The sequence below is a fragment of the Papaver somniferum genome, chromosome 4, assembly GCF_003573695.1.
Source record: "Papaver somniferum cultivar HN1 chromosome 4, ASM357369v1, whole genome shotgun sequence".
NCBI lineage: Eukaryota > Viridiplantae > Streptophyta > Magnoliopsida > Ranunculales > Papaveraceae > Papaver > Papaver somniferum.
In genome coordinates, this window is record NC_039361.1 from 26,336,443 (window position 1) to 26,348,560 (window position 12,118).

Genomic DNA, 12,118 nt, shown 5'->3' on the forward strand with positions numbered 1-12,118 from the left:
CATCGCTCCAGAGGATCGCGGTAAAGATACTAAGCCAGAAAAACACATCGTCTGGATCCAAGAGGAATTGGAGTGTGTTTGAAAGAATTCACACCAAACTACGCAACCGTTTAGTTTCGTCAAGAATAAACGATTTGGTATATGTTCAGTACAATTTAAGATTGGAGCAGCAAAGAGTTCAAGGTAAAGCAAAGCGACATAACATCGATGTCCACGATGTTCATAGCCTGCTGACAGATGAAAATATGCTTGATTGGATAGCAGGGGATGATGAAACACCAGTTTTACCTCAGGAAGAACATTGGTTAAATGAATTGGAAGAGGAAGCAGCTAATAATCCAGAGCCTCTCCCTCCACCATACGAATGGCATGATCCAGAAGTTGAAATCTCATATCAAAGGTTGCCAGTGAGTAACTTTGTTTATGACTTTGGTAACCTAACATTTGGAGACAATACACAAGGTCATGAAAATGAAAATCCCATATACAATTCTCATTACACTGAAGATCGTCCAGAAGAAGATACCCGAGGAATTAATGAAGAGTATAATTCCAATATTAATATCAATAATGAAGTAGATAATCGTAATGATAATGAGGAAGAAGACTATGGTTATGAAGATGACGATACTGTTAACTACGACAGCCAAATGCATTACGCGAACCAATATGAGGCGGAGGAAGAGGAGGAGGAATCAACTGAGAATCGTCGAGAAAACAGAAAATACTTGAATAAGTCGAAAAAAAATGCCGGTACAAGTTGGTTTGTCTAAGTTTAAAATTTCAAGCACTACTGTCACTAGGTTACTTATTGTAAGTTTATAAAATTTGAAGTGTTTAATGATTATTTATGAAATTTTAGTTGTAAGTTTGAAATTAAAAATTGTATAAGAATTTCTTCAACTCAAATTTTTTTTTCCTTAAAAACGGGTTTAACCGGTATGAAAACGGAAAATACCGTGTAAAAAACGTATGTTAAAATGTTATTTAGAAGAAAAAAACTAAAATATTAATTTTAGAAAAACGGTAATCACAGGTGTGAAAACTGTTATAACGGGTCTAAATAACGCCATTTTTTCCTATTTATCGGTGTTATTTAGGTAAGCGTGTTGGTGAGCCTCACGGGCACGGTATATGGGCGTGAGCGTTATAACGGACGTTTTTTCGGAAAAAAACGGCCGTTTTTCAAACCTTGCCTCAAACTGCACTTGCATCCTGAAACCCTAAATTTTCTTCTGCAGAGATAAAGAAAGTGGATTGAGATGAGCAAAAAATAGATACAAACACATAAGACACAAATCGAATACACAAATCACTTACATCTTCAGCTTCAGATCGAAACCCAGACTTCACTTCTTCTGCAGAAAATCACCACTTCGCTACTTCGAATGAAAACAGAGAAAAATGGTTCAAATGAAAAGCGATGAAATGGTTCGATAGAGAAAATCCATTTACTTTGTAATTTACCCCTATTATGTTTTAAAATAACAAAAAAATAGGCAGGAGGAGAAAACAATACAAGGGTTACTTTGTCTTTTCAATATTAGACGGGTAGGCGGGTAGGGTAGGATAATTTCGAGCTTTATCCGTCACCCTACCCATCTAACGGCGGTTAAGAAAATCTTTACCCGTTACCCTATCCGCCAAATAGTGGATAAGATAGGATACGGTTAAAACACGGACGGGTAGGATAGGGTTGGCGAATATGGGTAGGGTATGTGCACCCCTATCAAGGACCAAATGAACTCGAATCAAGCAATAGACGGTCTCAAAAATAACAATTTTCAAAACAAATGAATTCTCTTTATTTATGGTGCCAATTAAAGTAGCTCCAAAATTTTCAAATCCATTGACCTTTTACCGGATATCCTACGTTTCATTTGGAAGGTTATTATCGGGGCTTCACGTTGTAATAGTGGGGCTTCACATGGATTTATAATGACTAAAAAGCTGGCTAGAGGGTGGACCTAGAACAATTGCAAATGTATGAAAACCTAATGAAAACAAAACCAAATCAACTTCTTCTCCTCTTCCTCTCTATCTCCGGATCCATAGAAAAAAATCCTTCAATTGAAAACAAATTGTTGATTAAAATTTATTAAAGTCCAACCGGTCGTCGATTGTCGATCAATTGAAAACAGATGGTGGATTAAAATTTATGTTAAAGATGGGGAAGAAGAAGATCCATAAAAAATGCAGTGACTCCAATCAACAACATCCTCCAATCATTAAAGAAAGTCCAACCGATCAAGATCAAGAATTTCAAACTCTTCGAGGATGAATCGTTGGCACGGTTTTGGGTAAGATTCGAGAAACCCTTTTTTATTTTAGGTTACATTGATTAGAATTAGTGTGAAAAAATTGGGCGCAGAGCAATTTACGTTTGGGAGTTCTTCATTCACAATTGTAAATTCAATTTCTGAATGTGTTACGGTTGGGTTTGAAGACCTTCCAACCGTAAATTTGGATTTGCATATACATTCACGGTTGGGTTTTTTAAATCTATGGTTGGTTTCGACGAAGGAAAAACTTAGCCGTGAATAATCCTGCATGTCCAGAACTTTAATAATCGTTTACGGTTAGGCTTAATATTGAATAAACCAGGCGTAAGTATTTTACGGCTGGCTTCGATTAAGCTAAAACCTAACTGCGAATAAGTATTATTTTGTTTATATCACGAAGATTAGGCTTAGTTTCTAACTCATTGTTGTAGCAACAGTAATTATATTTCATATCAAGTCTTCAGAGGTAATTCAGAGTTTAAAGACGGTTTGGGGCTTGTTTTGGTGTTCTAGTTTAGGAAATCTTTATCGACTAGAAAAGTAATACGTAGACACTGTGGCTTAATCTCTCAAGATTATTCCGAACTTATATAGTAACTGTTTGTACTGGTTGTGAATACAGGGAGAGCATTCTTCTGGGCAATTACGAAGTGCATAGATAGAAGCACCCATTGATGCCCTACATCTTGGTTGTAGGCCTAGTTTTGGATGACCAGAGGCAAGTAATTCATTTAATTTTATGCGGATACTTTGCAGCTTAGTCTCTCAAAATAATTTTTTATTTATGTAATTGTTTTTAGAAGTTGTGTACAGGGACCATTCTTTTGTCTGATTACTAAGTTGAGTACAAGGACCATTCTTTTGGTTAAAGACCATTCTTTTGGCTGATTACGGGAGGACTCATGACATTAACACCAAGAGTCTCGTGGCATTCACTCTATATTGACTTGTACTGGAGGTTTGAAGCTAACATGTACCACAAAAGGGTAAGACAATACCCAATAAAAAATAAAATCAGTTTCCCTGCAGTAATTTGCCTTCATGTTAACAAATGCTGCATAGTAATTGATTCCTGTCAAGTTCATGTTTCTTAGCTTATCCCTCCGAGATTTAACAATCCGTATAATGACGATAATTCCGTGGAAGCAGTCCGAAGAATCCATAGAGCGAAAATATTGTAGGTTCTGTAGCATAAAATTCTGGCGAAACATCGTTTAGAATAGACACAACTAATATATGGGATTTTCCTTTTTTTTGTTTCTTTCATTTTATTTGTTTGGATCTGGGGTCTTGGGAACTTAGTTTAGTATCTACACATTGTTGCAGGCTCTGGGGTGTGTTCCCTTCTCAGTGCATTAAACATACATACACAAAATGCAACTCTGGATAATTTGATTGAGAAAAAGTGACAATGCAACTTCATTTTTTTTATAGGTGGCAATGGCATGCTGGAATAGTAGGACCTTTCCTTCCGAAATGATTAGCATCCAACCGCCCATCGAGTTATTCTTAACCTAATATACAACAACTTAAGCACCAGAACTACCAACTCCATCTTCTTCTAATGCTAGTGCTTCTACGTCCAGTAGTCGGTTCGGAGGATGGCTTTTCAACGACAGGACATCAAGCTAATTATGTCTTTTATACGAGCACTCAACCTTCTTTCAGTGGACGCATATTGAGATTATTATTCCTTTCTTTTGTCTTAGGTGTTCAGCGCACCGGTTCAGAAGGTGACGTCCCAATAATAAACTTCTTCGTTTGAAGTGCCAATTAAATGTTTATCAAAATCAGGATTGTACACCATAAGGGTCGGATCATTCCCTTTTTATGGTTCGGATGTTTTTTTCTCCAAGTTCTTATCCATTTCCAAAAAGTAACTAATACTATGATTGAGACATTGCACTTCCTATTTGCCAGGATAGACATATTTGGATTACTCGTCTTGACTCTTGAGTAGCTTGAACTCTAATTGGTCTTTGTACTCGGTAGTTTCATAGATCATCATCTGCTTAGTTGTTACTTTTTATTATTATTATTTTTTTTAATAACAAACATTCATCAAATCAAAATAAAATAAGAGGTAAGGCTGCTCCAGCCTAGTGTTCCCCTCTTACATCAGCCTGAATAGCTCCAAGCCTACAACCATACGGTCAGGCCAATTTTGAGCAACTCAGTCAATAACAACGAGTCCTCAGCATATTTGGCCATTAAATAAGCAGCATTGTTTGTTGTCACGTGATAAACCATTTATTAAACTTTTTTTGAACGGCAAAATTTTTGGTGCCGACGAGTTGACATATAGAATTCAAATAACAGTTTTATATAAATATTTGTTCCTCGGAAATTTCTACAACTGGTTAAACTTATCTCTAGCCCTTTTACTTTTTTTTTTTGTTTATGAATAACCCACCATTAAGATTCATAATATCTAAAATCCACATGCATACTAGTTTGCTAAATTAACCTTTCATAATTTATTATCAAAATTTGGACTTAGTTGTTTAAAAAATTAGCTTATTGTATGGGTGGTGAAAAAAAGTCAAAAAACAAAGATTTAGGAAAATTTCCCTCCTCAGATCATGTTATTCTTGTTTATCATCCCGTCATCTTCTCCCCATTTCATTCTTCATTGCACGCCATCATAATTTTATACAAAGTCCCGTATGGCTTAACCTGCATATGGGCTGATCCTGATAATTTTTTTCAATGTTCAGATCATTACAACTATCACAATATATTTTTAGAGATCTGCAATTATCACTATTCAATGATCAGAAAATTACAACTATCACAATATAATGTTAAGAAATTTGCAATTATCACTATTAAGTATTCAAAAAGTTACAATTATAACAATACAATTTTTACAAAATTGCAATTATCACTCCACAATTTCCGAAAATTACAATTATCACAACATAAAAAATTTAATTGGTAATACTTATTTTCTTGAGAACACAGGTTTTTGTAAAAAAGGATGATTGCATCTGGTATTCAAACTCATATCCACAACTTTATAAGACGGTGTGCAAGAGTTGTTCATTCCGATATTTCTATCGTCACCGGATATTGCTGCATTTGAACGTTGGTGATCACCAATGGAAACACTGTAATTCCTTTAATACTAAAGGCACTATAGATATGAATCCCCTTCAAAGTACTATTTCGATAGTACTATTTTTTGTCACATGCCAAGATAGTAAATCCCCTTCGAAGAGATGATGGCTTCAACACTCCCTTCACAACCTGGTAAAAAATTTAAATTTAAAATTGTCAGCACAATCATAAAGAGCCTTGTCTGTAAAAATTATAGATTGCATGAAGTGGTGAAAACAACAATTATCACGACAAGTGAGAATTATAATTTTCAGCGATAGATTTAACTATCACACATGGATAGACCTTAAAACCAATAATTTTTTAAAAAAAAACACCAAAGTTATCGTGGATGATTAACAACTTGAGTGATTCATTTTAAAGGTATTCTCCTTGCATGAAATATTCTATGAATCATACAAAATCGATATGAAGGAATATAGGTTGGTTACAGTAATAGATGAAATGATTGATGCATCAAACCGAGAGTTTACCTGATTAACTTCCAACACCCCTTGCCAAACCCAAACCCTTCACAATTGCGGATGACGAAAATGAAGAAGTAGAGTTTACGTGAATATGATGCTCCGATGTTTATTTACTAGTAAAAAAAATCAAAACCCAAACACACTGGCAACAATTTTAATTCATTAGCTGTTGATCTCCTCAACTAAGAGGATATAGATGATGACAAAAACCCTTATGTAGACGGTGACAATGAGAATAGTGTAAAAAGAAAAGGATGGAAGAATCTCCCGTAGTTGCTATCACTGGTCGTTTCAAAATCTTCTAAAAAGGGAATTAAATAATTGCTTGTTTTGATATGCTAGATGAAGGGGAAGATGGGATTAAACAAGAAACTGCCCATGTGATAATTAAAATTTTCAGTGATAACTAGATGAACTATTCAATCACACGTTGACAAATGCTAAAGCTCATGAAAAACAAAAAACCAAAGTAAATCATGATTAACTACATGAAGGAATATGGTCTACAGTAATAGAGGTAAAGATTGATGCATCAAACCTAAAAAAAGAGTCTGCCTGATTATCGAAAAAACTTCTCAAACGCTTACCAAACCCAAATCCTTTGCAACTAAAGATGAAGAAAATAAGACAATAGAGATTACGTGAATATGATGCTTCCGTGATCATTTTTACTGGTAAAGAAAAAAAAAACACGGCAGCAGTTTCTCCCGTAATTGCTATCACGTGCAGTCTTCAAAACCTTCTAAAAGGGGAACAAAATCTTGTTTTGATATGCTAGATAAAGGAAAGTGGAAACGATGAGATTTTAAAAGAAACGGCCCACAAAAAACGACAGCTAATTCACCATTAACCAAATTAACGATGCTTATCTAAATCAACTATCTTTTTTTTTTTATAAAAATAATTTTCTTTATGAAGGTTAATTAAGTCCATCTCAAAATGTGGTAATTTGATCTAAAAATATTAAGGGTCGGGATCCCTTGACAAAACTTTTTAACAAAAACGTTTGACAAATCTTACAAGTCGTTGGATTATTTATATCTAATGATTTGTATCGGTGCTTACCTGGCAGTTTAGCAGGCTCCATGTTGTGTTTGGCTGCTTTGGCGTGATTGGAAATTCTATGAAGTTGCTCTTATCTATCCCTCTTTTAGATACCTTCACAGTTTCTTCTACTTTGCTTTAGTAGATTGCGTTAAGATTTTTGTTTTTCCTTTGAAATCTTCTTTCACACTAATGGACTGAAACTTCAAATATTTTTTAGGTCAATAGAAATCTGAATTTTTCATGTTTTTTTAGGTCAGTAGAAATCTGATTTTTTTATGTGTTGATGAGTTAAATTAAACACCACCAAGTCTTCCACTTTTTTTTTTTTTTTTACGATTGCATAATGATGATGACTCACCATTTTCAGATTTGAGAATTAATCCCGGTTAAACCCAATACTGGAAAAGATGAATTGTTCTTGATTGTGATTATGACGAGAAGAACACTGCTATTATTACCACACCAAAAGACTTGTTTTTATGATTGCAGTAATAAAAGAATCATTAATACACCTCATACCACCTCCATCAACATGCCTTTTTAACTTAATTAACATTTCCGAAAGAGATTGATGTTGATTAAACGTTAATTCTGATAATCAGGTAGGTGAAACTGTTGTTGGTAGTGATAATGGAGGAGACATAAATTTCCAGTAGAAATAGGACAAGTAGAAAATTGTGATGATGAATGACAGTAATAAACACTATAAAAGAGATGGTTTTTATTCTTTATAGAAAAAGTTGGTCATGGTGATGAACGTGATGGTCATCAAGATGAGATCAGTGAATCACATTATCTCCTAAAGTTTTATTTCCAAAGTCTCGGCATAGATACAACCAAACAAGGAATAGTAGGAGTTATATGCCACTTCACCTGAATTTCTCCACCGATGGATTAATCACATCCTATGGTTTAGAAATTTTGTCAAATTGTTTTGTCAAAATGGTTTGTTAGAGGATCCTGATCCAAAAATTAATCCCTACCGTAGATCGTATATTTTGGCCTACACATATATATATATCATTCTAACGATAGGTTTTTGAAAGAGAGAGGAACCAGATTTGGGTTCCTCAGAAATTTCCTCAATTTTAAATACTGAAAAACTCCAAAATTAAAAAGTATCAGAACTTTGGACGAGGATTTCCAAAAATGGATAATCTCATTCATATTTGCACTTCTAACTAATCCAATTTCTTTTTTATCCAACCATGCATAGCACATGTTTTTTTTATTATAGCATCTAAGAATCTAAGCAGGGGCGAAGCCAGCCCATTGTAAGGGGTGGAATTGCACCCCCTGCCCAATTGGCTCCAAAGCCTATTTCAGGCCCAATATGAATTTTTTCTATATCTAAGCCTAGTTTTGCTTTTCTGTACCTCATAAATTTTTTTTTTGCACTCTATAACAAAATTCTTGGCTCCGCCCCTGTATCTAAGATCTTATGCCCCAACAATTTCTTAGAAATCCATTTGTAGTTTTTTTTTAATAAGAAAACAGGGAAAACTGAAACGACAAGGTAAAGAAGACGAAGTTTTGTATTATCAAAATCTTGAGTACAAGGGAGGATATCCCTATGTCTAAATAGGCCTAATACGCCTTTACAAATATGGTGAAAAGATTTCGCTAAATTAATATGTTTCCTAACATACAAGATTCTAATTTAACTACCGTATATGTAATAATATACATGCAAATTCCTTAATACTCCCCCTCAAGTTGGAGCATGGAGATCACGAATGCCCGACTTGCGAAGAAGAAGCTCAAACTGAGGACGTTCAAGCGCTTTGGTGAAGATATCTGCAAGTTGAGCCGTTGTGCGAACATGAGAAGTGATAATAGCACCAGATTGAACTTGATCTCGTACATAGTGACAATCAATCTCAATGTGTTTGATGCGCTCATGAAAAACAGGATTAGCAGCAATATGAAGCGCGGATTGACTGTCACAGTAAAGCCGCATAGGCTGAGAGTGAGACACACCAAGATATTTCAATAACGCCTTCAACCAAGTGAGCTCACTACAAGTATGAGCCGTACAACGGTACTCAGCTTCATCCGATGAACGCGATACAGTGTGTTGCTTCTTTGTCTTCCAAGATATAGGTGAGCCTCCCAAAAATATGATATAACCGGTAAGAGAACGACGACTAAGGGGGCAGGAGGCCCAATCAGAGTCACAATAAGCAATAAGTTGAAGAGCATTGTCCTTATGTAAAACAATCCCTTGACCCGGATGACTCTTAAGATAACGAAGAACTCGAAGAGAAGCTTCCCAATGTGCAACTCGAGGAGATTGCATGAATTGAGCCAATATGTGCACCGCATAACACAATTCATGACGCGTAATGGTCAAATAAATCAAACGCCCAACAAGTCGACGATACTGAGATGGATCTGAATACAAAGGTCCATCATCTAGAGCCAAACGATGATGTTGATCAATAGGTGAAGAAGATGGTTTGGCTCCCAGAAGTCCAGTTTCAGAAAGTATATCCAAGGTATATTTTCGTTGAGATAAAAATAAACCATCACTACCTCGAGATATTTCAATACCAAGAAAATACTTGAGAGGACCTAAAGCTTTCATATGAAAGCACCGACTTAAGTATGCCTTAAAAGTAGCAATAGCAGCGGAATTATTCCCACCAATAATCAAATCATCAACATAAACAAGTACATTAATGGAATTCTCACCTCGTCGTAGAGTAAATAGAGAGTAATCAGCGTAAGACTATATAAATCCAAAAGTCTTAAGAGCACTTGCAAGCTTAGCAAACCAATTACGTGGAGCTTGACGAAGACCATACAAAGATTTATGAAGACGACATACTTTTCCCGAAGAAGTAGTCGAATAACCTGGAGGAAGTTGCATATAAACTTCCTCATCAAGATCCCCATGTAGAAAGGCATTGTGAACATCCATTTGATGTAACTCCCAATCTTGAGCCACTGCGACTGCCAAAAAATTTCTAACCGAAACCATTTTGGCTACGGGAGCAAAGGTTTCATGGTAGTCAACCCCTTCAACCTGTCTATTACCAAGAACAACCAATCGAGATTTACACCTTTCGACACTGCCATCAGAATTATATTTAATTTTGTAAACCCATTTACAACCAATAGCCTTTTTCCCTAGTGGTAAATCAGTAATGGATAACGTGTCATTCTTATCAAGAGCATCAATTTCTATTGACATAGCTACACGCCAACATGGAAGACGCACGGCTTCAACATAGATAGTAGGTTCTTTAAGAGTGGTAATGGCCGCCAAAAACCGAGTATGATTAGCAGAAAAATTTGCACAAGACACATAATTAGTTATGGGATAAGGCGTACCTGAGGAAGTCGATGAGTGAGGAGTGGAGAAGCCGGGGTCTATTTCTTTGACAGTATTACATACATAATCTCTTAACCGAGTATTAGGAACCCGAGACCGATCACTTCGTAAAACTGTCTTATCACCGAGAGACTCATGTCTGTCAACAGTAGGAAGAGAACCTTCAGACAACATGTTGTCAGGAACCGATTCGCTGTCTGATAATTTTGAACCTTCACCTGACACGTTCTGTGAATCACCTTCTGTAGAGATAGAACTTCCTGAAGTCTAAATCCTAGCACTATCACATAATCCTCCAGTTGACACGTTCTTTGAAGCTGCTGACACATCAGACGTGTCTGTTCGGTTTAGTGTTGTTGTTGTGTTCGGTTCTGCTGATACATTTTCACTGCTACCTTGATTCACTGTGGCTGGTATTTGAGGACTGCCAGACACCAAAGAAACAGATTTTTCTTCACAAATTACTGACCAGTCATCCATCCGAACTTCATTATTAGTATCCGAAGAAACAACCGTGTAAGGAAATTTGTTTTCAAAGAAAACTACATCACGAGATACAAAAAGTTGTCTTGTTTCCAAATCAAACAACCGCCAAGCCTTTTTTCCATATGGGTAACCAACAAAGATACATCTCCGACTTCTTGGATTAAACTTATTACGATCACGAGGCACAATACTTGCATAGCACAAACATCCAAATACCCGAATAAGATTATAAATAGGAAGCTTCTTATGTAATAATTCATATGGAGTTCTCCCATTGAGCAAGGGGGTAGGCGTGCGATGAATAATATAAGCAGCACTTAAGATACATTCACCCCAAAACCAAAGAGGTAAGTTGGCTTGAAATCGTAAAGCACGCGCCACATTCAGTATATGCCGGTGTTTGCGTTCAACTCACCCATTTTGTTGTGGCATATCCACACATGAAGTTTGAAATTATATACCCTGCTTAGCAAAGAAAGGAATTAATGGAAGAAATTCCGTACCATTATCACTGCGTACCTTCTTAACCCGTCTATCAAATTGTGTCTTAGTCATAGCCCAAAAATTTTGAACATTTTGCACCACTTCAGTTTTATGTGCCATCAAATAAACCCAAACACAACGATAATAATCATCGACAATGGTAAGAAAATAATGTGCACCACAAGAAGATGCAGTACGATAAGGACCCCACACATCACAATGAACTAAATCGAAAAAGTCATCAGCTTTATTCTCACTAACAGGAAAAGTAGTCCGGGTTTGTTTAGCTTTAAAGCAAATATCACACGGTTCATTAAGAAATTTCTGACAATCAACTTTATTCGTACCCGGAAGTAAAGAAACAACCTTGTTAGATGCATGACCCAAACGTCTATGCCACAAACAATAATCTTCACCAGTAGTAACTCGATTTTCCATAATCTGCGCTCCACTGTGGAAGATATAGACCCCGTATCGTTCCTCACCTACACCAATCACAGTCCTCATAGTGCGGTCCTGTATCACACATAATTTATCAGTCAAAGTGACAATACATCTCAAATCTTTAATTAAGCATGCTAAAGAAATCAAATTGCATTGGATATCAGGAATGAATAAAACACGGAATAATTTTATATTGTTTCCAAACACCACAGTGCCTTCGCATGGAGCATGAGAGTATGTGCCGTTTGGAAGTTTTACGGAAGAAAAACATATTTCATGAGTCTTAAATAAAAACTTTTTACATCCAGTCATATGTCGTGAAGCCCATGTATCAAGTATCCATTTACTAGAAAGTTTATCCTTCGACTCATTATTCGAAGTTTTAAGCATCTACACAATAGTTTCCCATTAGATATCAGTAAGAATATTAGCAAGACCCACTCGATCTTGTA

At 36.0% G+C, this 12,118-nt stretch overlaps 1 long non-coding RNA gene across 1 annotated transcript; it reads left to right on the top strand.

The window, feature by feature from the left end:
• The first annotated feature begins 1,952 nt into the window (after positions 1-1,952).
• Positions 1,953-4,238, top strand: LOC113273641. Its single transcript, XR_003322529.1, has 3 exons — positions 1,953-2,300; positions 2,905-3,268; positions 3,717-4,238. It is a non-coding gene; the product is annotated as an uncharacterized LOC113273641 (long non-coding RNA).
• Positions 4,239-12,118: the final 7,880 nt, after the last annotated feature.